Source organism: Medicago sativa, chromosome 6 (genome assembly GCF_051527215.1).
Source record: "Medicago sativa cultivar Bolivia chromosome 6, Bolivia_mono, whole genome shotgun sequence".
Classification (NCBI taxonomy): domain Eukaryota; kingdom Viridiplantae; phylum Streptophyta; class Magnoliopsida; order Fabales; family Fabaceae; genus Medicago; species Medicago sativa.
In genome coordinates, this window is record NC_140754.1 from 56522629 (window position 1) to 56548794 (window position 26166).

A 26166-nucleotide genomic window follows, 5' to 3' on the forward strand; every position below is an offset into this window, starting at 1 on the left:
AGGAGGATTAAGGGAGAGTCATCAATTTGATCTCAACTCTGCATGATTCTTGTCTACAAGCTCAGGAGGAGGCCAAGCAGAAGTTGGAAGATTGGATCAATGGGATTCATGAGGATGTGGATGACATAGAAATCCTTGGTACTTGGGTGAAGAATCCTCTGAGCATAAGAGGAAGGGATCCTGAAGATTTCCTTCCTAACTATATTCATCCCAAGGATCTGGATTTAACTTTCCTCTCCAAGATCAACCTGAAGAATACTGCACCTAACCTGGCTCTAGTTCAGGAGAACACGGTACTAAAGGAAGGGAACAGAGAATTAGAGTAGAAGCTACAAGAGCAAGATCAGAAGCTGCTGAGAATTGAAGCTGAAATGGAACAAGCCAGAATCAGGGAAGAAAAGAACAGATCAGAGATGAACCAGAGATATGCTGATATTCAAGAGACTCTGAAGCAGATCTTAGAAAGCCAATCTAAGCCAAACCCTTAGTTGCACACCTGTAGCTTTTGTTTTAACTTACTAGGCTTCTGATATATTCTGATTTATTTCTGCTTCTGATGTAGTCTTTGCTTCTGATATTCTATGCTTCTGAACTTTTCTCACTTCTGAATATTATGATTGTTTATAAGTATTTGCTCTGATAATACTGTTTTCTATGCTCTGTTTATGCTATTTTTGAAGATGGTCAATATGCTTTAAGTTATATAGATATTTATTATGCTTTGAACCTTTTATCTTATGTTTTTGTCATCTCTTCTTTTTGTTAATTTCTTTTTGCTAATGACAAAAGGGGGAGTATATGTGATAGTATTTAAAGGCTCTGAGCCCCATTAATAATATTTGAAAATTTTGAAAATTTCTATCCTTTTGTTTTACCTTAAAACGGTGTATCAAAAAGGGGAGTATCAAATTTCAAATAAAATTAATTGAACCATTCTTCTTATCTATAAGTCAATTCCTTCAATTTTTTTAAGCTCTGATATTATTGTGCGCAAAATGAATTTAATTAACTTGGATAGAACTTAGGGGGAGCTTACAAACCTCACCTTAAAGACTATCAGACTCAGGGGGTGTTTGAGCTTACAAACCTCAGATTCTGAGCTCACAAAACTCAGAACCCCAAAGTCAACTTGTTAATTAGATTAACAACAATTGATCAATTTTAAATACTATTGTTTATCATCATCAAAAAGGGGGAGATTGTTGGAACAAAATGTGTTTAACAATGAACCTTAAAGAGTTTTGATGATAACAAGGTATTAAAAATTGTAAATTGGACTAGCTAATGTTTGTTCAAGTGTACAGGACCATAATTAAAAAGTTACATCATTTATTGGTTCTGAATGAGCAAATAAAGAGCAAAAGGAATCAACAAAATTGAAGCTTAGTGCTCCTGAAGGCAACTCGCTCCTGAAGAGAAAAAGCGCTCCTGAAGCAAAGCCGCTCCTGAAGTTAGTAAAGTGCTTCTGAAGAATAGTGCTCCTGATGAATAGTGCTCCTGAAGACAAGAGGTCCAGAAGCCACATCATCAGAAGCTGCGTTATCAGAAGCTGTATCATCAGAAGCTGCATTATCAGAAGCTGCCTCATCAGAAGTCATTTCACCAGAAGCTGAAGATCAAATGAATTTGCAAAGATTCAAGGATTGAAGAATCATCACTGTAAAAAGCTGTCTATTGGATTCGAAAACACAACAAAAGATTAGTGGAATTTTGCAACGGTCATTTCAAAGGTGTTTGAAGGCATGTGCTTGCAATTTGGACGAAAGCGTTGACATTGTACTATTGTACGAACTGTACAACCACCTTCTCCACTACTCTGTTTTGTGTCCTTGCTTCAAGACAAGAAAACAGCTCCAGAATACGGCTTCGCCTGCATAGATGTTCCTTTGGATAAGGAATGGATTTCAAATTGGTTCTTCATAGGACAAAAACCAAATCAGGCAAAAGATCATTGGTGAAAGATCAAGCTTCAACAACGACTCTTTGATGTGCTGGCAATTTCATAACGTCTCTTTCACACCTCTATATAAAGGAGTGGAGACTTAGAGTTTTGGTAATGTTGAACGAAAGACTCACAACATTATTACAAGTGCCAAACCTCTGCTGAAATTGCTCTGCATTCACTTAGAATTTCTGTGTTTCAAAGTTGCATTTTAGAAATTCTTAAGTTATTGAGTCTGTATCTGATTTGTATTGTGAGCACCTCTAATTGTATATCAAGTGTTTAACCTTAAACAATTTTCTGTGTAATTTTGTTTAGTTAGAAGTCTCTTGCAGTTGTGCTTGAGCAGGGAAGTCTCTTGATTGTGTTCTTGAGCATAAGAAGACTCTTGCAAAGTGTGCTTGAGCAAAGGAAGTCTCTTGCAGGTGTGCTTGAGCAATTGTAATCAGATATTACTCTTAGTGAAATCTCCTTGGAAGTGCAAGGGGGACTGGACTACTTCCGGATTGTGGAAGGAACCAGTATAATTTCTTTGTGTCGTTCTTCATCTCTCTCTGTTTTATTCCGCTGCGTGTAGATTCTGATTATCACTTCAGAAGCTGTTTCACTTAGCTTCTGATCAATGTGTTCAGTTTTAGGAGAAACGAAGAATTTTCCAAAACACAATTAAACCCCCCTTCTTGTGTTTTTCTCACCTTCATGCTAAGTGTCCTGTTAGTTTTGGTAATGTTGATTTTGAGTTGAATCTTGCGTGTCTTTCGTTGAAGCATACAGACGTGATTTTTGGTATGGATTAGATGTTGACTTTTGGTGTTAACATTAATTGTTTGACCAAGAGCAAGTGAAGAAGTCTTTGGTGAAGCTAGTGTATTCATGATGTTTTCATCCTTGAATGAGAGTAGTGAGAAAGGAGTTGGTGATTTACCAGTAGTGCAAGAGTTTCCAGTAGTTTTTCCAGACGACATTATCGAGTTACCACTAGAGAGGGAAGTTGAGTTTAAAATAGGGTATCGCCGTTTTATGGTGGTGTATATGAATAGGGTATCGCCGTGGATCCGTCGAAGGTTGATGTAGTGTTGCAGTGGGGATCACCTAAGTCTGTTTTTGAAGTTAGAAGCTTTCTTGGATTAGCAGGTTATTATAGGAGGTTCGTTGAGGAATTCTCTAAGTTGGCATTGCCATTGACGCAGTTGACTCGGAAAGGACAAGCTTGTGTTTGGGATGCTGAGTGTGAGAAGAGTATCCAAGAGTTGAAGAAGAGGTTGACTTCAGCTCCAGTGTTGATTTTTCCGAATCCGAAGGAATCGTTTGTCGTGTATTGTGATGCTTCTAAGATGGGTTTTGTTGGTGTGCTTATGCAGAATAGTTAGGTTGTGGCTTATGCGTCGAGGCAGTTGAAAGTGCATGAGAAGAATTATCCGACTCATCATCTGGAATTGGAGGCCGTTGTGTATATGTTAAGGATTTGGAGGCATTATTTGTATGGTTCTAAGTTTGAAGTGTTCAGTGACCACAAGAGTTTGAAGTACTTGTTTGATCAGAAGGAGTTGAATACGAGGCAAAGAAAATGGTTGGAGTTTCTTAAGGATTTCAATTTTCAGTTGAGTTATCATCCTGGAAATGTGAATGTTGTTGCTGATGCTTTGAGTAGGAAGTCGGTGCATATGTCTGCTTTGATGGTTAAAGAGTTGGAGTTGATTGGGCAGTTTTGAGATTTGAGTTTGATCAGTGAGTTGACACCGGAGGGTGTGAGGTTGGGAATGTTGAAGCTGACGAGTAATATTTTGGAAGAGATCATGAATGGACAGAAGGAAGATTTGGAACTTGTGGATCGTGTAGTGTTGGTTAACCAAGGTAAGGGTATCATGAATTGGTGGATTATGATGAGATTTGTTATGGTTGTTGAAGGTTGAAAATATTTTGATGAATTGGTGAATTTTGTTGAGTTGATGTTTTAATCTCAAATTTAATGCATGTTTCATTGTCTTATAATGTATATGACCTGTAAACATCTTTTGGATTGAGTTTTGGGGTTTGGGATGATCAAAATTGGAATTTTGGGTTGAAAAGGGGTTGAAACCCGTAACATTTTTTTCTGCAGAACTAAGACTTTTCGCTTAAGCGAACGCGTAAGCGAACCATCATGTAGGTTCTGGAACTTGTTCGCTTAAGCGAACCAGGCGTTCGCTTAAGCGAACCTGCCCAGTTTCAGCAACCTTTGATTTTCGTTTGGTGCACTTGGGACTAATCCGGGCTTTCTAAAATGTTTCTTTTGACTTGTTTAATCTATGTTTACACACTTAAACCTACTAGAACATCGTTTGAACCGAATTGGACTTGGTTTGGTGAATTGAAATCAACTTTTGAAAAATGGTCCAAGAACGTCGATTTTTCCAAAATTCGTATTCTCAAAGAATTGGAGTAAGGTTAAGGTTGTGTACTGATTATATGACTTCTGAAAACGGTTGTGATTAGATTCATCAAGTCTTAACTTATTTTGCTTTGAAAATGGCATTCTTTTGGAAGAGTGATAAAGAGAGACGAACTTTGTGATTTTCTTAATTTCGTCACATTTAGTCGGTGAAACGTAATTGTATGCTCTACTGCACTTATATGTGGCCTAGAGATATACTTAGTTGAGGCATTGGATCTTGTTTACTTGGTTTGGTTCAACTACTTCGATTATTTTGAAATTGCGGAATGGTAGACGAACTTGGTTGAAAATGGTTTTAAGAGCCGATTGCCTTATGAATCCTTTATGGATAGTTTGATATAATTATGTGATGTTGAATGATGTATATATGTGACAACTATTTGTTGGTTGATTTCTGAATGTTGTTGGTGATTGTATATATGTCAAGTGGTGGTGAATTGTTGTCGAATGCATATATACTAAATGTTGGTGATGGTGTGGTGAATCGTTTGTGTGAACATATGTATTTGTAGTCGAGTCATATGTTCATGCATTCATGACTGATGATGGTCGATTTTATATCCAATTGAGGTGATTATGATATTTTTGTTGCATCATGGGTGACAGCCTTGAGGAGATTTGGTACCACATGCATATATGTGTTGAGTATTGGTGCATATCATATTAACATGAATCTTGATTGTTGCATTGAATGATGAATGTTGATGATAAGTATATGTGATGAATATATATATACTTGTGATAACTGGAGTTGTTATGTGAATGTGTATATGGAAGTTGAATGTTCGTTGATGATTAGTGAAGAATTGAATTGATTTATTGATGTCCAATTGTTTATATTGATTATGATTGATGTGAAGCTAACCTCCAGTGGTTTTGACCGCCTACCTGTCTGTATGGATGGATAGAAGATGTGCAGGAGTAGTTCGCTTTTGGTGAGTGCTTGGATAGCGGGAGCTATCTCCGTTATCGTTTGGAGTCGTAGGTTTAGTCTCTGATTAGGTTGTTAGTGTCTTTATGTTATTGTTAGATTCTGTTTATTTTGTTGAGATTTGTCCACTTGTCGGGACTTGGACGATTTTATATGATGATGTAATGTTGACCAATGCATGTTTATGTTGGAGATATATGATTTGTATCTGTTGCGACTGTTGAGATATTTTTATATGTGTGATGAATTGAATTTTGTTGAGATGAAGCGTCTATTTCTTGAATATTTGCTATATTCACGTGTTTTATCGCTTTAATAGAAATAGGGCGTTACAAGTTGGTATCAGAGCAGTGGTCAGTCTTGTCCGGACTAGCATCCGTTGAATTTTCCTGTTTGTACGCGAATGGTAATGAGTTACCTTCGGTACTTGTCTTGTAATGCTGTTGTTCTTATTTGTTGGTTTCGTTTTGGGGTAGAAGTAAGATGGCTGGTGGTAGAGATGATGCGGCGATTGCGCAGCTTTTGCTTCAATGGCCCAGGTGTTGGCTCAGGCTAACGAGCAGGCGGCGGTTGCTTGATCATTTCTTACAAAACAGTTCGCCGACGTTCAAAGGTAGGTATGACCCGGATGCAGCTCAGACATCGGTGCAAGGCATGAAGAGGATCATTCGTGCTATGGTGACCAGTGAGGATCAGAAGGTCAGATTGGCTACTCATATGCTTGTTGAGGAGGCTGAGTATTGGTGGACGAATGCTAAGGGGAGGCTTGAGGCCGATGGTGAAGTTGTGACTTGGGCTAGGTTCAAGACTGAGTTTTTGAGGAAATACTTTCCTGAGAATTTGAGGACCAAGAAGGAAGTCGTTGCTGATGCTTTGAGTAGGAAGTCGTTGCATATGTCTGCTTTGATGGTTAAAGAGTTGGAGTTGATTGGGTACTTTCGAGATTTGAGTTTGATTAGTGAGTTGACACCGGAGGGTGTGAGGTTGGGAATGTTGAAGCTGACAAGTAATTTTTTGGAAGAGATCAAGAATGGATAAAAGGAAGTTTTGGAACTTGTGGATCGTGTAGTGTTTATTAACCAATGTAAGGGTGAAGACTTTAGACTGGATGAGAACGGTGTTTTGATGTTTCGTGATCGTGTTTGTGTACCAGATGTTCTTGAGCTTAAAAGACAGGTTTTGGAAGAAGGTCACAGAAGTAGTCTGAGTATTCGTCCAGGAGCGACTAGGATGTATCAGGATTTAAAGAGGTTGTTTTGGTGGCCTGGAATGAAGAAGGAGATCGCAGAGTTTGTGTATACTTGTTTGGTTTGCCAGAAGTCTAAGATTGAACATCAGAAACCGCCAGGTTTGATGCAACCCTTGTTTGTTCCAGAGTGGAAGTGGGATAGTATCTCTATGGATTTTGTTGGAGCGTTGCCAAAGACTGTGAAGGGTTTTGATTTAATTTGGGTGATGGTTGATCGGTTGACGAAGTCGGCACATTTTGTTCCTATTAAGATCGGCATGTGTGTGGCAAAGTTGGCTGAGATCTACATTGAGAAGATTGTTTGCATGGTATTCCTTCCAGTATTGTGTCAGATCGGGATCCGAGGTTTACTTCTAAGTTTTGGGAGAGTTTGCAAGTTGCTTTGGGAACTAAGTTGAGGTTGAGTTCTGTTTATCATCCCCAGACTGATGGCCAGACGGAGAGGACTATTCAGAGTTTGAAAGATTTCGTTGAGAACTTTGTATGGTCGGAGGTGTAGGACGTCGTTGTGTTGGTATGAGTCAGGTGTAAGTGCTTTGTTAGGACCGGAGGTTATGCAAAAGACTACGAAAAAGGTTAAGATGATTCAAGAGAAGATGAGAGCGTCTCAGAGTAGGCAGAAGAGTTATCATGATAAGAGGAGGAAGGACGTTGAGTTTCAGGTTGGTGATCATGTGTTTTTGAGAGTGAATCCTGTAACCGGTGTTGGTCATGCTTTGAAGTGTCGGAAGTTGACTCCTCGTTTTGTTGGACCGTTTAAGATTATTGAGAAGGTTGGGGTTGTAGCGTATCGGATTGCGTTACCACCGTCTTTGTCAAATCTTCATGATGTGTTTCATGTGTTTCAGCTGCGGAAGTATGTGTAGCGTTACCAGTTAGGATTAAGGATCGTGAGGTGAAGCGTTTGCGTGGAGAGGAGATTGTTCTGGTGAGAGTGCCACTTGGGAATCGGAGAGTAGGATGAAGGTTTCGTATCCGGAGTTGTTTCCTTCAGGTAATTTTCGAGTGCGAAAATTCTTTTAGTGGGGGGGAGTTGTAACAACCCGATTTTTTGCTAGATTTATTTTATTATTTATTTATGTGTATTTGTATGTGCTCTTATGTGATTAATTGCCTCTGTGTGTATTTTGGTTAGGAATTGTAGAATTCGGTGTTAGAAGGGTATTTTAGTCATTTTGGCATTAGGGGTATTTTGGTCATTTTGTGAGTAGGGGTAATTTAGTAATTTTGATGAGGATTATTTTTAGTGCTTAGTGAGAGCTAGTATTATTTTACTAAGTGCTAGGGAGTTGTAGTGAATTGTTTATTTATCGGTAGATGACCGTTATTATTACATTTTACCATTAAGTGGGTAGAAACATTTTGAATTAGATTAGTAATGGGTCAGGCCCATTAGAGCTTTGTGAGTTGAGCCCAATTATGTAGAGCCTATACAAGCTCTAACCTTTAAGAGAAATAGGGTTTTTCATATCATTTTTCACATTTTGAGAAGAGGTAGAGAGAGAAAGAGAAAGAGAAGGTAAGGGATTGAAGAGGAAAATTGGAGAGAGCTAGAGGAAGCTAGAGATTCAAGAATTGGAGCTAAAGTGAGGCCCTAGCTTGCGGTTGAGAAGAATTAAGCTAAGGGGGTTAGAATTCAATCATAATTAATAGTTGTAGTTCTTCCCTAATTCTTGATTAAGTGGTTAATTTGAATTTGGTTGTAGAAATTCGTGCTTAATTTTGATGACATGATTATGTACATGAATTGAATGATAATTGTGTTGTTGTTGTTGAATTTGTATGTAAAAATGGGTTTATATGAATATGACATGTTCTTGTGTGATATTGATGAAGAATGAAGTTCTGGTTCTTAAATTGTGGATGATTTCATGATTAGATGTTGTTGTTGTTGTTGTTAGATGTGTTGTTGATAAATTGATGCATTGGGTATCATGAATTGGTGGATTATGATGAGATTTGTTATGGTTGTTGAAGGTTGAAAAGATTTTGATGAATTGGTGAATTTTGTTGAGTTTATGTTTTAATCTCAAATTTGATGCATGTTTGAGTGTCTTATAATGTATATGACCTGTAAACATCTTTTGGATTGAGTTTTGGGTTGAAAAATGGTTGAAACCTGTAACATTTTTCCTGCAGAACTAAGACTGTTTGCTTAAGTGAACGCTAAGCGAACGCGTAAGCGAGCCATCATGTAGGTTCTGGAACTTGTTCGCTTAAGCGAACCAGGCCTTCGCTTAAGCGAACCTGCCCAGTTTCAGCAACCTTTTATTTTCGTTTCGTGCACTTGGGGCTAATCCGGGCTTTCTAAAATGTTTCTTTTAACTTGTTTAATCTCTTTTTACACACTTAAACCTACTGGAGCATCGTTTGAACTGAATTGGACTTGATTTTGTGAATTGAAATTAACTTTTAAAAAATGGTCCAAGAACGTCGATTTTTCCAAAACTCGTTTTCTCAAAGAATTGGAGTAGGGTTAAGGCTGTGTAATGATTATATGACTTCTGAAAAGGGTTGTGATTAGTTTCATCAAGTCATAACTTATTTTGCTTTGAAAATGGCATTCTTTTGGAAGAATGATAAAGAGAGACGAACTTAGCGATTTTCATGATTTCATCGCATTTAGCCGATGAAACATAATTGTATGCTCTACTGCACTTATATGTGGCCTAGAGATATACTTAGTTGAGGCATTGGATCTTGCTTACTTGGTTTGGTTCAATTACTTCAATTATTTTGAAATTGCGGAATGGTAGACAAACTTGTTTGAAAATAAAGCTGATTGCCTTATGAATCCTTTATGGATAGTTTGATATATTCATGTGAAGTTGAATGATGTACATATGTGACAACTATATGTTGATTGATTTGTGAATGTTGTTGGTGATTGTATATATGTCAAGTGGTGGTGAATTGTTGTTGAATGCATATATACTAAATGTTGGTGATGGTGTGGTGAATCATTTGTGTGAACATATGCATTTGAAGTCGAGTCATATGTTCATGCATTCATGACTGATGGTGGTGGATTTTATATCCAATTGAGGTGATTATGTTGTTTTTGTTGCATCATGGGTGACGACCTTGAGGAGACTTGGTACCACATGCATATATGTGTCGAGTATAGGTGCATATCGTATTAACATGAGTCTTGATTGTTGCATTGAATGATGAATTTTGATGATAAGTATATGTGATGAATATATATATACTTGTCATAACTGGAGTTGTTATGTGAATGTGTATATGGAAGTTGAATGTTCATTGATGATTAGGGAAGAATTGAATTGATTTTTTTATGTCCAGTTGTTTATATTAATTATGATTGATGTGAAGCTAACCTCCAGTGGTTTTGACCGCCTACCTGTCTGTATGGATGGGTAGACGCTGTGCAGGAGTAGTTCGCTTTTGGTGAGTGCCTGGATAGCGGGAGCTATCTCCGTTATCATTTGGAGTTGTAGTTTTAGGCTCTGATTAGGTTGTCGGTGTCTTTATGTTATTGTTAGACTCTGTTTATTTTGTTGAGATTTGTCCACTTGTCGGGACTTGGAGGATTTTATATGATGATGTATTGTTGACCATGGCATGTTTATGTTGGAGATATATGATTTGTATCCGCTGCGACTGTTGAGATATTTTATATGTGTGATGATTTGGATTTTGTTGAGACGTAGCGTCTATTTCTTGAATATTTGCTATATTCGCGTGTTTTATCGCTTTAATTGAAATAGGGCGTTACATGCATAGTGTGTCATATGTTCATGCATCATAAGTCGTTGGATATTTATATCCAGTGAGGTGATCGAATACTTTGTATTCAAAATGAAGGTGATTACTGTAACAACCCGATTTTTCGCTAGATTTATATTTAATTAATTTTATGTGTGTTTATATGTGCTCGTATGTGATTATTTGCCTCTGTGTGTATTTTGGTTGGGATTTGTAGAATTCGGTGTTAATAGGGTATTTTAGTCATTTTGGACTCAGAGGTATTTTGGTCATTTTGTGAGTAGGGATAGTTTAGTAATTTTGATGAGAATTATTTTTAGTGCTTAGTGGGAGCTAGTATTATTTTACTAAGTTGCTAGAGAGTGTAGTAATTTATTTATAACCGGTAAGTGACCGTTATTATTTCATTTTACCGTTAAATGGGTAGTAACATTTTGAATTAGATTAGTGATGGGTTAGGCCCATTAAGGCATTGTGAGTTGAGCCCAATTATGTAGAGCCTATATAAACTCTTGTGTTAGAGAGAAATAGAGTTTTGATCATCATTTTTCATTTTAAGAGAACAGGTAGAGAGAGAAAGGGCAAGAGAAGATAAGGGTCTTTTTTTTTTGGTTACAGAGAAGATAAGGGTTTGAAGAGGAAGATCTAGAGAGAGCTAGAGGGAGCTAGAGATTCAAGCTTTGGGAGCTAAAGTGAAGCCTTAGTTGGTGATTGTGAAGAATTAAGGTAAGGGGGTTAGAATTCAAGCATAATTAATAGTTGTTGTTCTTCCCTAATTCTTTGTTTAAGTGGTTAATTTGAAATTGGTTGTAGAAATTTGTTCTTAATTTTGGTTACATGATGATTATATACATGAATTAAATGATAATTGTGTTGTTGTTGTTGAATTTGTATGTCAAAATGGGTTTATATGTATATGCCATGTTTTTGAATGATTATGATGAAGGATGAAGTTAGATGTGTTGTTGATGAATTGATGCTTTGGGTATCATGTATTGGTGGATTATGATGAGAATTGAATGGTTGTTGAACGTTTTGTAAAAATGGGTTGATTTGCTAAATTGTGTTGGAGTCGTGTTTGATTTCATGTTTGGTTGTGTTTTTGAAAGCCCTTTTGAGTATATATACATGTAAACAACCTTTGGGAACAAATTTGGATGTTGGGGGATCAAAATTTGGGTTTTTGGGTGAAAAATGGTGTCAAACCCGTAACTACAGGGGAAATTCGCTAAGAAACTCGCTAATAGCGAAATTGCCCAGTGACAGCATTCTCTAATTCGCGTTCTTGTTCCCTCGTTTCTGTTTTGAACTGGTTTTTGGTGTAAATATAAAAGTTTTAGATAATTGTTTTGACTTTCCAATGGTCTTGGTTTGACTCAAAAATGATTTTTAGATTTTGAGTTATGATGAAAATACTCAAAGTGGGTCTTAGTAAAACTTTATGAAAATTCAGCATAACCCCGAATTTAAAATGAATACAGGTGTTGATCAGTGCAGAATTGGCCTTAGGTGTAAACACAACAATTGTAGGTAAGGATGTTACCTTTCTAATTCTGTTGGTTTGACATGAAAATGAGTTTTGGTTTTTGAGTTATGAGGAAAATACTCCTAAGAGGTCTTAGTGAAATTTTACGAAAAATCCGCATAACTATTTGTAAGTCGACCCAAACCTCATGGATTGTTTCTTAACTTCAAACTTATGTTCTATGAGTTCAATTAAGGTGTTTAAAGATATTTAAACTATGATGTGATGGATCTAACTTGTTTTGAATTGAAAATGGGAATTTCTTGGAAAATGATAAAGAGAGACGAACTTCGTGATTTTCATGATTTCGTCATATTTAGCCGGTGAAACGTAACCGTATGCTCTACTGCACTTATATGTGGCCTAGAGGTATACTTAGTTGAGGCATTGGATCTTGTTTACTTGGTTTTGGTTTAATTGCTTCAATTATTTTGAAATGGTGAAATTAGAGACGAATTTTGATGAAAATGGCTTTAAGAGCCGAATGCTTTATAAATCCTCTATAGATAGTTTGATATGATTGTAAGAAGATGTATGCATGATTGTTAGGTGATGAATATGATGTTTGTTGTAACAGCCCGATTTTTAGCTAGATTTATTTTATTATTTATTTATGTGTTTTATATGTGCTCTTATGTGATTAATTGCCTCTGTGTGTATTTTTGGTTGGGATTTGTAGAATTTTGTGTTAGAAGGGTATGTTAGTCATTTTGGACTCATGGGTATTTTGGTCAATTTATGAGAAAGGGTAATTTAGTAATTTTGAGGAGAATTATTTTTAGTGCTTAGTGAGAGTAGTTATTTAACTAAGTTACTAGAGAGAGTGTAGTAATTATTTTATTACCGGTATGTGACCGTTAGTGTTACATTTTACCGTTAAGTGAGTAGTAACATTTTGGGTTAAGAATAGAAATGGGTTAGACCCATTAAGGTATGGTGAGTTAAGCCTAATTAGTTGAACCTATATAAACTCTTGTTAGTAGAGAAATAGAGTTTTTACCAACATTTTCAATTGAGAAGAGATAGAGGTAGAAAGAGAAAGAACAAGTGGAAAGAAGGGGTTTGAAGAGAGAAGATCTAGAGGAGGCTAGAGGGAGCTATAGATTCAAGCTTTGGGAGCTAAAGTGAAGCCCTAGTTGATAATTGTGAAGAATTAAGGTAAGGGAGTTAGGCTTTAATCATAATCCTTAGTTTAATTTCTACCCTAATTCTTTACATAATTGTGGTTAAGTGCTTAATTTGATTTTGGTTGAAGAATTTCGTGCTTAATGTTGTTGACATGATTATGTACATGAATTGAATGATAATTGTGGTGTTGTTGTTGAATTTGTATGTCAAAATGGGTAGATATGAATATGATATGTTTTTGCATGAAATTGATGATGAATGAAGTTGTGGTTGTAGAATTGTGAATGAATTCATGTTCAAATGTTGTTGTTGTTATCTTGACATATATTGTTGTTGAATTGATGCAATGAGCATCATTGAATTGGGGAATTATTGATGAGTTTGTTGTTGTTGATGAAATTACATGCTCAATATATGTTTACATGTATACTTTGTTGATCTTGTTCAAATTGGTATAAATTAGTGTTGTTCTGGTTGATTTGTGATGAATTCATGTTTACATGAAGTTGTTGTTGAATGAGATATGTTGTTGTTGATTTATACCATGGGTATTCCATCTTGTGAAGTGGTTGTTTGAATTGGTGAAGTTTGTGTTAAGTTGTTCATATGAAGAACCCAAATGAAATTTTGAAATATGAGGTTGTTGACTGAGTTTTTGATGTTGTTGGATGAATTGGAATTGGTAGAATTTTTGTTTTCATGTTGTGGTTGTGTTAGTCGAGTCGTTTGGGAGAAAACGGGTTTTTCGTGTGAAATGTCGGTGTTTAAGCGTTTTTGCAAATAAGTGATTATGTGAGGTTTGGGAGAAATGATTTTGGGATGGTTGAAACTTGAATTTTTCTGTAGATTATGATAGAGCTAAGTGTCAGGAGCGTGTAGGCGAAAACGGCATTGAAATCCGATTAACGGTTTGAATTTTATGCGCGAAATGGTGAAAAAGGAAAAACGAAGAAAAAACTGTGCTGTCAATCGAGCACGGCCGTACCGTGCATGGCACGGGCCATGCTAACTTTCTGTTTCCTTGGCACGGCCGTGCCGTGCATGGCACAGGCCGTGCCGTGCTAACAGAACATCGGTTTCTGCATTTTTTATGCTTTTTAACCCATTTCTGCTTTGAATTGGCCTTTGGTGTATACATGAAAGTTTTAGATAATTTTGTTAGCTTTCCAATGGATTTGGTTTGACTTGAAAAGGTTTTTTGTATTTTGAGTTATGAGGAAAACACTCTAAGGATGTCTTAGAGAAATTTTACGAAAACTCCGCATAACTATTTCTAAGTCGACCCAAACCTTATGGATTGATTCCTAACTTCAAACTTATGTTCTATGAGTTCAATTAAGGTATTTTAAAGTATTCAACTTATGGTGTGAGGGTTCTAACTTGGTTTTATTTTATAAATGTATGGTTTTATAAAATGCTACCAAGAGACGAACTTGGTGAATCTCATGATTCTGTTATAATTAGCCGGTGAAACGCCAAAGTATTCTCTAATGCACTTATATGTGGCCTAGAGGTATGCTTAGTTGAGGCAGTGGAACTTGTTTACTTGGTTTTGGCCTAAGTGCTCAATTATTTCTAATGTTTTGATTTTGAGAGACGAACTTTGTTGAAAATGATTTTTGAGAGTCAATTGCTTGTGAATCCTTTAGGGATCGTTGATATAATTATGTAGAGATGATTGATGATGTATATATGTGACAACTATATGTTGATTGAATTGTGAATGTTGTCGGTGATTGTATATATGTCAAGTGGTGGTGAATTGTTGTCGATTGCATATATACTAAATGTTGGTGATGATCGTTTGATGCATGAATGGTGGTGAACATGTTTATGTTATGTTGTTTGTTGAACATGTTAAATGTTGATTGTTGGTGGTGAATTCATACATGCTAATTTGATGGTGATACTGTTTGTGAATGCATGTATGCAAAATGTTGCTGATGTTGAGGTGATTATTGATTGTGTGAACATATGCATTGTGTCGAGTCATATGTTCATGCATTCATGACTGGTGGTGGTGGATTTTATATCCAATTGAGGTGATTACGATGTTTTTGTTGCATCGAAGGTGACGACCTTGAGGTGATTTGGTACCGCATGCATCTAGAAGAGTCTAGAACATTGTATGCATTTGATTAATTGATGAATTGTGTCATAAATGAATATGTGACTTGGTGAATTTGTGCATTGGTGAGATTTGTATATGTATATACGTATATGATGTGGTGATTTCTTTGTTGATGATGATTGCTTGCTTATAACTTTGAAATGATGGATTGTACTTGTTGAATTAAGCATGCTAGATGAGTGATGAGGTGAGTAAAGTTTTCATTGATTGATGTTGATAAATGATGAGCTTTGTTGATGACTTGATTAAAGATTAAATAGGTTTGTTATGTTATGATAACAATGTGATAACTTGAGGTGCAAGTAATGGGGGATAATAATCATATGATGCTAGAATTCTAGGAGGGATGGTTATGTATATACGACATGTATGAATCCTTGAATGCTTATGTTTTTATTTGTTGATTATGATTAATCTAATGCTTACCCCCAGTGGTTTCGACAGCCTACCTGTCTGTAAGAATGGGTAGACGTTGTGCAGGATTAGTCGCTCGGTGAGTTACTTGTGGATGTTTGGATAGCGGTAGCTATATCTTCTCTAGCAAGGCTGGATGCAGGGATCTCAGTTTCTTTTGCAATCTCCACAGCCTTCTGGAGTGCAGCAGCAGCATCTTCAGCTTTCTTTTTATTTACCTTTCTTGTAACCAAGTCAATAGCAGCTTCTACACCTTCTACTTCCTCAGTCACATAGGCTGATTCCTTCAACTTCCATATAACAGTCTTTCTCTTATTCTTTAGAACAGGGGGCTGTTCAGGAGCAGTTTGTGAAGAAGCAGCAGATTTTCCACTTCTGGTCCTCTTGGTCAGAACCTCACTTGTATCTAGATCCTAAACTTCCTCTTGGATTGATGGTAAGCCAGAGCCACCAATCTTCAGCTTTTCAGAAGCTTTCTCCTTTTTAGCCTTCTTGGAAGGTTGCTCCTCTTCCAAGTACTTTTCTTTGGAGGTAGTCTTCCTCTTACACTTTCTGCTCTTGGCTATAGGCAGAGCACCACCACACATCTTTTGCCATAGGTTTCATAATGGTCTTTGATGAAGTGCATCTGAACCTCATGGGGTCCTTCTTGCAGATAGGAGGAAAGTTCTCCATCAGATTAGACTTTGCACTTGATTCACTCAAGTCAGTATTAAGCTTTGAGACTTTTTAATCAGCTTCATCTGCTTGAGTGTCTTTGCATTGATAAATTTCCCAATTTCAGTGCCAAGCTGTGCATCTGAAAAGATGTTGACACTACTGAGTGCATCCAGAATCCCTGCTTGATAATGGATTTCTGATATCAGCCTCCCATAAGGAACCCAACACCTGTCTTTCAGTTGACTTTCCCTCGGTTCCTTGATCATATGCTTGAATGTGTACTTGGGCACATTGACTTTTTCCTTGTTGATGAAGTGGTGAAGGAAAACTCTATGTCCCAAGGAAGGTTGATCACTGCCACCACCTTTTGGTAGCAGATTCTCATTCTGAATCTTTAGAAGCAGCTTATTTTCAATGCCCAGATCAGCATACTTTCCTGGCGTACTGGAGTTGAATAATGACAAGTTTACAACTTCATTCCAGGGACTTGTCTTGGGATTAGGTATCTCTAATCCTGAGTATTTACCAGAAGCATCTCTTATGAGAACAAATGATATTGCCCATTCTGAGATAAATATTGGAATTCCCATGATGCTTGATCTGATCTCTATGCATTTGAACGGTTCTAGCCCCATTTCTTCTCTAATCTTCCCTTTCAAGTTGGGATTTATCAGAACCTTCACATGTTCTTCAATCTCTGAAGCAGCTTTGTCATACACCGAAGCTCTTACCCAGAAGTGTTTTACCAATGTTTTGTATGTTGGACCATTCAACATATTAAAGTATGGCATTAGCTCTTGTGCTTCATAGTAGCCTCTGATATCACACCCATGAAGAGCGAGCGAATTGAAATCAACTGGATTCTTTGTCTGAATCTTCAACTCCCATTCTTCTAAGGACATAGTCCTTCCTTTAATCTCGTAAGCAGGAGCTTCTTGTGAAGTTGATTCTGGTCCTTCTTGTTGTTGCATGCTTGATTCAGGAACAGAGCTTGATGATGAAGATTTTAGGGTTTTAGGTCTTGAGTTGGGAGATTGCGCTTACTTCGCAAAGAACAGTTGAGAATAGAAAGTGTTTGTTGTGAAGTGAGTAGTGTGTGAATTTGTCTAAGTGTTTTTAGTAAAAGGTTTGCAATTCAGTAGAGGGGACAAACAAACACAACATTAATCACAAAGGGGGCGCGTGATAGTACATTCAAAGCTAAAATCATCATTGCCCTCTTACGTTATACAACCGTACACATAAGCCACGTCAGAAGTTCTCAGAGTAACTGCCAAGTTAGTGGGCCAGGTGTCAAAAAAAGTAACTTCCAGCATTTCCACTAACTCTGCTATTCAAAAGCACAAAACCCAGCTCCTGGACTTCAGATGCTGACGTCATCATCATAAGCACATTTTCCTCAGAACCTCAATTAAGAGCTTCTGATGAACCATAGCTTCTGAACAGACTTCAGAACCTAAATTCCTATTTAGGAGCAAGCAAATTTTAATCAGACACAAAATGCATGTTCAAATTTTTCTTTATAAAATCAAATCTTTCCACAATTCTAGTAAATATATCAGCCCACTGATTCCCAGTATCAATGAATTGTATATCTATAATTCCTTTTTAAACATAGTCTCTGATAAAGTGGTGTTTGATTTCAATATGCTTGGCTTTAGAATGTAGAATTGGATTCTTAGACAAACAAATAGCAGCAGTATTATCACAATAGATGGGTATATTGTTAGCATTATTCTGATAGTCTTCCAACTGATGTTTCATCCAAAGTAGTTGTGTACAACAACTTGCAGCTGAGATGTATTCTGCTTTAGACATAGCAATAGTTGCTTGTCTTTTGCTAGCCCAGGTTATCAGATTATCACCAAGAAATTGACAATTGCCACTGGTTGACTTTCTTTCAATCCTATCACCAGCATAATCAGCATCACAAAATCCAATCAACTGAAAATCTAAGGATTTCCTATAGAGGAGTCAAAGATTAGTTGTTCCTTTCAAATACCTGAAGATTCTCTTAACAGCAGTTAAATGAGATTCTCTAGGATTTGATTGGAATTTTGCACACAAGCATACACTGAATAAAATATCTAGCCTAGATGTAGTGAGGTATAACAGAGAACCAATCATACCTCTGTACAACTTCTGGTCTACTTTTGTTCCAGTATCTTCTTTGCTTAAGGTGCAAGTTGGATGCATTGGAGTGTTCATCACTTTACAATCTTTCAGCTTGAACTTCTTCAGAAGCTCCTTGGTATACTTTGTTTGATGAAAATATACTCCATCTTTGCTTTGATAAATTTGAATTCCAAGGAAGAATTTCAGCTTTCCCATCACACTCAATTCAAATTAATCCTGCATTAACTTAGAAAATTCCTTGCAAATAGAGGTATTAGTAGAACCAAATATTATATCATCAACATATATCTGCACAACAAGAATGTCTTTCTCAAGAGTCCTTCTGAAGAGTGTTGTGTCAACTTGGCCTCTTTTAAAATCATTTTTGATCAAGAAATTACTTAGTCTATCATACCAAGCTCTGGGAGCTTGTTTCAAGCCATATAATGATTTCTTAAGTTTGTAAACATGGTCAGGATGCTGAAGATCCTCAAAACCAGGAGGTTGCTTGACAAACACTTCTTCTACAATGACTCAATTAAGAAATGCACTCTTGACATCCATTTGATATAATATTATGCCATGATTAACTGCATATGATAGAAGTAACCTGATTGCTTCCAATCTTGCAACTGGAGCAAAAGTTTCAGTATAATCAATGCCTTCTTGTTGACTGTAACCTTGTGCAACAAGTCTTGCTTTGTTTCTGGTTACTTCACCTTGTTCATTCAACTTGTTTCTGAATACCTATTTTGTTCCAATATTGTTCTTATGCTGAGGTTTGGGTACCAGATCCCACACATCATTTCTTTGAAACTGATTAAGCTCTTCCTGCAAAGAAAGTATCGATCCATCATTTGAAAGTGCTTCATCAATTGTAGCAAGTTCAATCACAGATAACAATCCTATCAGTGACTCTTCTTGTCTGAAATATGATCTTGTTCTTCTAGGACTCTCTTTGTTTCCAATGATTTGATCCTCAGGATGTGAAAACTTGTACTTAAATGTGTTCTTGGATTGATCAGCTTGCTGAGAGCCATCTTGAGCTTCATCAGAAGCAGCTTCATCTTGTGCTTCTGAGGTGGGTTCAGCTTCTGGAGTGTCTTCAGATTCAGTTATCTGATCAGGTTCTGGAGTATCTTCAGGAACTTGTATCTCTGTAAAACTTTCATCTTGCTTTGGAGTTTTACATCCAGGCTCTTTGTCAACAAATTTAACGTGCATTGATTCTTCACACAAAGTGTTTCTGAATTATACACTCTGTATGCCTATGACCTTTCAGAGTAACCTAAAAAGATTCCTCTTTGGGCCTTGTCATCAAATTTCTTTAGGTAGAGCTTGTTATTTAGAATGTAACATGTACATCCAAATTGATGAAAGTAAGAGATATTGTGTCTTCTTCCCTTAAAGAGTTCATATGTTGTTTTCTCCAAGATAGGTCTGATATAGATTCTATTTTGGACATAACATGTTGTATTCACTGCTTCTGCCCAAAAATGTTTAGCCAAATTATTTTCATGAATCATGGTTCTAGGCATTTCTTGTAAAGTTATATTCTTCCTTTCTACAACACCATTTTGTTGTGGAGTTCTAGGAGAAGAGAATTCATGGACAATTCCAAGTTTTTCACAAAAATTTTCAAATGGCTCATTTTCAAAATTCTCCGCCATGATCACTTCTAACTTTCAAAATTTTCATTTCTTTTTCAGACTGTATTTGAGTGCAGGAGTTAATACATCATAAGCATTATCCTTACTTTTCAGGAATTTTACCCAAGTCCATTTGTTGTAAACATCAACAATAACTAATCCATATTTACTTCCATATAAGGATGCAGTGCTAACTGGTCCAAATAAATCAATATGAAGTAATTCTAAGGGTCTGGAGGTTGAGACAATGTCTTTTGTTTTAAAAGATGGTTTAACAATCTTCCTCTTCTGGCATGCACCACATAGTGCATTTGAATGATAGTCAATGTCTGGTAGGCCTTTGACAAATTGTAACTTACTAAGCTTAGAGATTAATCTCCAGTTAGCAAGCCCCAACCTTCTATGCCACATCCATTTCTTATCATTCACTGATACAAGACAAATTACCTTCTGATCATCCAGTTCAGAAAAATTGATTTTATAGACATTTTCCATTCTCTTTCCCTTGAATACTATGGATTTGTTTTCTTTTTTGATTACTGTGTAGTTGGTCTTTTCAAACATCACATCATAACCATTGTCACAAAACTGACTGATACTCAATAAGTTATGTTCAAGACCATCTACCAACCACACATTATTAATTGAGATAGAGGAGTTACCAATAGTTCCCGTACCAATGATCTTGCCAGACTGGTTGCCTCCAAACTTCACATTTCCTCCTTCTTTCATTGTGAGAGTGAGGAACATAGACTTCTCTCCTGTCATATGCCTTGAGCAACCACTGTCTAGGTACCATGATTTTTGCTTTTCCTTTGCTCTTAGACATATCTGCAGTATTGACATTTTCAGATTTAGGTACCCATTGTTTTATGGGTCCTTTGAGGTTAGTACTGGAAGTTTTACTCTTCACTTCTTGTAAGTTTGGTAGCTTCTGGTTAACCATTACTTCAGGTTTATTAACCTTTGGTTTTGGTTTCCCAGGAGCAGTAACTGCTTTGTTCTTCTGAAACTTAGACTTCATGACCTCATATTCAGGTTTCAACAGACTCTGTGAAACAGGTTCTGATCTCTTCAGAATCTTTATCTTTGAAGTCTCTGAATCCGAGTTTGTCATTACCTTTGGCTTAGAGTTCTTTGGCTTTGATGTAGTCTTAGTCTTAGAACTAGAAGCTTCAGGTTCTAACTGAACTACAATGTCCAACTTAGCACCTTCAAGTACAAAGAAGGTTTTCAATCCTTCCTTGATGCATTCACAACAAGCTTTGAGACTGATTTCATTAGGTTTCCCTCCTGAAAATCCAATCTCTTTACCATTGTTTCTGTAAATTCTGTAAATCATTGAAGCAACTTTGCTTCTGTCAATACCAGATATAATGAAATCTTCAAGAGTTATCTCATGCTTGCTTAAAGTCTTTCCATTACACTTTTCTAGTAGCTTCTGACAAAGATACTTGAGCTTCTCTTCATAAGTTTTACAAATGAAGTCAAAGCCTCTAAGTCCTTCTTTAGAAGCTTTCAGATCCAATAGAGTTGATTCTTGTTGTTTCATCAAAACAACAAATTTTTCTTTTAAATCTTTCAACTCGTTGGTTCTAAGCTCAAAATGTGTAAGGAGTTCTTTAAGAGACTCAATGAGTTCTTTTCTAGGAATTTTAGAATATACCTCATTTTCATCATCAGAGTCTGAGTCAGGATCTGCTTCTGAAGTCTCAATAGCCACTAACCCCATAGCTACCTTAGCATCTTCTTAAGCTTTTTCCCTTTAAGATCCAGATTCACTATCCAAATCTTCCCAGGTTGCCATTAAACTCTTCTTAATTTGCTTTCTGAATTTCCTTGTGTTGAAACTTGATTTCTTTGACTTCTCCTTTGATTTATCCTTCTAAAGATCAGGGCAATCAACAATGAAGTGTCCAGGCTTCTTACAATTGAAGCATCCCTTCTGATCTTCTTTCTTGGAGCTCTTGTAGCCACCTCTCTTACTCAGAAACTTCATGTTCTTCCTTGCCAGCTACTTAAGCTTGTTGGAAAGCATAGCCATCTTCTCAGTAGGATCTTCATCAGAGTCTCCATCAGGTGACTCATCATTAGATTCAATAACTTTAAGAGCTTTTCATGACTTCCCTTTAGATGGTAGAGCAATAGATTTACTCTTCTTAGCAGACTCATGTTCATTAAGACTAATCTCATGAACTTTGAGAGAGCTGACAATTTCTTCAACACTTAAAGTGTTTAAATCTTTAGCTTCCTCAATAGCAGTAACCTTAGGCCTCTATCTAGCAGGCACGCTTTTTAGTATCTTGCTGACATGATCAGAAGCAACATAACTCTTCTTCAGTATTTGTATTCCAGAGACTAAGGTTTGAAACCTTGAGTACATCTTTTCAATAGTTTCAGCATCCTTCATCTTGAATAACTCATACCGATGTACAAGCATAAGAGCTTTTGCTTCTTTGACTTTCTTGCTGCCTTCGTAATTAGAACAGAGAGAAGCAAACATTGCTTTAGCTGTGGATTTGTCACTCATCTTCATAAACTCTGCTTTAGGTATAGCAGTGACCAGTGCTCCTCTGATAATATGATGCTTCTTGTATAGATTCTTCAGAGCAGGAGTGTGTTACTTTCTGTCAACAGCAGCTCATTCTTCATCAAGAATCAATTCACGAACACCGTAGTTCTTCATCTAAACCCATGATATAGCTGTAGAAGTTGGTTTTCCACCAAGAAAATTCTTCAGGATCTCCATTGAACTTAGGAATCTTTCCAAAGTTAGACTTCTTGTTGTCACCATAGTCAAATCGAACAGCATTATTGTGTGCAGGTCCAACATTGGAGGATTCACCCGACATGTTATTATCAGATCTTTTTCTGTTACATTGTTAAGTGTTAAGACAACTGACCAAGGCTCTTGATACCAATTGAAGGTGAGAAAAACACAAGAAGGGGGGTTGAATTATGTTAGCTTTTTCTTCGTTTTCTCCTAAGCTGAAACTCACTGGTCAGAAGAAAATAGAGACTGCTTCTGAAGTGATGTTCAGAACTAACTTGCAGCGGATAAAAACAGAGTGAGAGAGAGAAGAAAGACACAAAGCAATTATACAGGTTCCTTCCACAAACCGGAAGTAGTCTTGTCCCTCTTGCACTTCCAAGGAGAGTTCACTATAATGTAATATCTGATTACAATTGCTACAACTTTATTTTTTTGTTGCAGTGGGGATCACCTAAGTCTGTTTTTGAAGTTAGAAGCTTTCTTGGATTAGCAGGTTTTTATCGGAGGTTCATTGAGGGATTCTCTAAGTTGGCGTTGCCATTGACGCAGTTGACTCAAAAAGGACAAGCTTATGTTTGGGATTCTGAGTGTGAGATGAGTTTCCAAGAGTTGAAGAAGAGGTTGACTTCAGCTCCAGTGTTGATTTTGCCAAATCCGAAGGAATCATTTGTCGTGTATTGTGATGCTTCTAAGATGGGTCTTGGTGGTGTTCTTACGCAGAATAGTTAGGTTGTGGCTTATGCGTCGAGGCAGTTGAAAGTGCATGAGAAAAATTATCCGACTCATGATCTGGAATTGGCGGTCGTTGTGTATGTGTTAAAGATTTGGAGGCATTATCTGTATGGTTCTAAGTTTGAAGTGTTAAGTGACCACAAGAGTTTTAACTACTTGTTTGATCAGAAGGAGTTGAATATGAGGCAAAGAAGATGGTTGGAGTATCTTAAGGATTTTGATTTTCAGTTGAGTTATCATCCTGGAAATGTGATATTGTTGCTGATGCTTTGAGTAGGAAGTCGTTGCATATGTCTGCTTTGATGGTTAAAGAGTTGGAGTTGATTGGGCAGTTTTGAGATTTGAGTTTGATTAGTGAGTTGACACCGGAGGGTGTGAGGTTGGGAATGTTGAAGCTGACGAGTAATATTTTGGAAGAGATAAAGAATGGACAGAAGGAAGATTTGGAACTTGTGGATCGTGTAGTGTTGGTTAACCAAGGTAAGGGTGAAGACTTTAGACTGAATGTGAACAGTATTTTGATGTTTCGTGATCGTGTTTGTGTACCAGATGTTCTTGAGCTTAAGAGACGGATTTAGGAAGAAGGTCACAGAAGTAGTCTGAGTATTCATCCAGGAGCGACTAAGATGTATCAGGATTTGAAAAGGTTGTTTTGGTGGCCTGGAATGAAGAAGGAGATCGCAGAGTTTGTGTATACTTGTTTGATTTGCCAGAAGTCTAAGATTAAACATCAGAAACCGTCGGGTTTGATGCAACCATTATTTGTTCCAGAGTGGAAGTGGGATAGTATCTCTATGGATTTTGTTGGAGCGTTGCCAAAGACTGTGAAGGGTTTTGATTCGATTTGGGTGATTGTTGATCGGTTGACGAAGTCGGCACATTTTGTTCCTATTAAGACCGGTATGTCTGTGGCGAAGTTGGCTGAGATCTACATTAATAAGATTGTTAGATTGCATTGTATTCCTTCCAGTATTGTGTCGGATCGGGATCCGAGGTTTACTTCTAAATTTTGGGAGAGTTTGCAAGTTGCTTTGGGAACTAAGTTGAGGTTGAGTTCTGCTTATCATCCCTAGACTGATGGCCAGACGGAGAGGACTATTCAGAGTTTGGAAGATTTGTTGAGAGCTTGTGTGTTGGAGCAAGGTGTCAGTTGGGTCGAATGTTTACTGTTGATTGAGTTTTCTTACAACAACAGTTTTCATTCTAGTATCGGAATGGCACCATTTGAGGCTTTGTATGGTCGGAGGTGTAGGACGCCGTTGTGTTGGTATGAGTCAAGTGAAAGTGCTTTGTTCGGAACGGAGGTTATGGAAGAGACTACGGAAAAGGTTAAGATGATTCAAGAGAAGATGAGAGCGTCTCAGAGTAGGCAGAAGAGTTATCATGATAAGAGGAGGAAGGACATTGAGTTTCAGGTTGGTGATCATATGTTTTTGAGAGTGAATCATGTAACCGGTGTTGGTCGTGCTTTGAAGTGTCGGAAGTTGACTCCTCGTTTTGTTGGACCGCTTGAGATTATTGAGAAGGTTGGGGTTGTAGCGTATCGGATTGCGTTACCGCCGTCTTTGTTAAATCTTCATGATGTGTTTCATGTGTTTCAGCTGCAGAAATATGTGTAGCCTTACCAGTTAGGATTGAGGATCGTGAGGTGAAGCGTTTGCGTGGAGAGGAGATTGTTTTGGTTAAAGTGATTTGGGTTGGACCGACTGGTGAGAGTGCCACTTGGGAATCGGAGAGTAGGATGAAGGTTTCGTATCCGGAGTTGTTTCCTTTAGGTAATTTTCGAGGGTGAAAATTCTTTTAGTGGGGGAGAGTTGTAACAGCTTGATTTTTCGCTAGATTTATTTTATTATTTATTTATGTGTATTTATTTGTGCTCTTTTGTGATTAATTGCCTTTGTGTGTATTTTGGTTGGGAATTGTAGAATTCGGTGTTAGAAGGGTATTTTAGTCATTTTCGACTTAGGGGTATTTTGGTCATTTTGTGAGTAGGGGTAATTTAGTAATTTTGATGAGGATTATTTTTAGTGCTTAGTGAGAGCTAGTATTATTTTACTAAGTGCCAGGGAGTTGTAGTGAATTGTTTATATGGTGATGTATTGTTGACCATGGCATGTTTATGTTGGAGATATATGATTTGTATCCGTTGCGACTGTTGAGATATTTTATTTGGGTGATGATTTGGATTTTGTTGAGACGTAGCGTCTATTTCTTGAATATTTGCTATATTCGCGTGTTTTATCGCTTTAATAGAAATAGGGTGTTACATGTATAGTGTGTCATATGTTCATGCATCATAAGTCGTAGGATATTTATATCCAGTGAGGTGATCGAATACTTTGTATTCAAAATGAATGTGATTATTGTAACAGCCCGATTTTTCGCTAGATTTATATTTAATTATTTTTATGTGTGTTTATATATGCTCGTATGTGATTATTTGCCTCTGTGTGTATTTTGGTTGGGATTTGTAGAATTCGGTGTTAATAGGGTATTTTAGTCATTTTGGACTCAGGGGTATTTTGGTCATTTTATGGGTAGGGGTAGTTTAGTAATTTTGATGAGAATTATTTTTAGTGCTTAGTGGGAGCTAGTATTATTTTACTAAGTTGCTAGAGAGTGTAGTAATTTATTTATAACCGGTAAGTGACCGTTATTATTTCATTTTACCGTTAAGTGGGTAGTAACGTTTTGAATTAGATTAGTAATGGGTTAGGCCCATTAAGGCATTGTGAGTTGAGCCCAATTATGTAG

At 37.0% G+C, this 26166-nt stretch overlaps 1 pseudogene; it reads right to left on the reverse strand.

Annotated features, from left to right (window-relative positions):
• The window catches only part of LOC146915823 (uncharacterized), a 61444-nt pseudogene extending 40195 nt beyond the window's left edge, over window positions 1-21249 (reverse strand).
• Between the last annotated feature and the right edge of the window lie 4917 nt (window positions 21250-26166).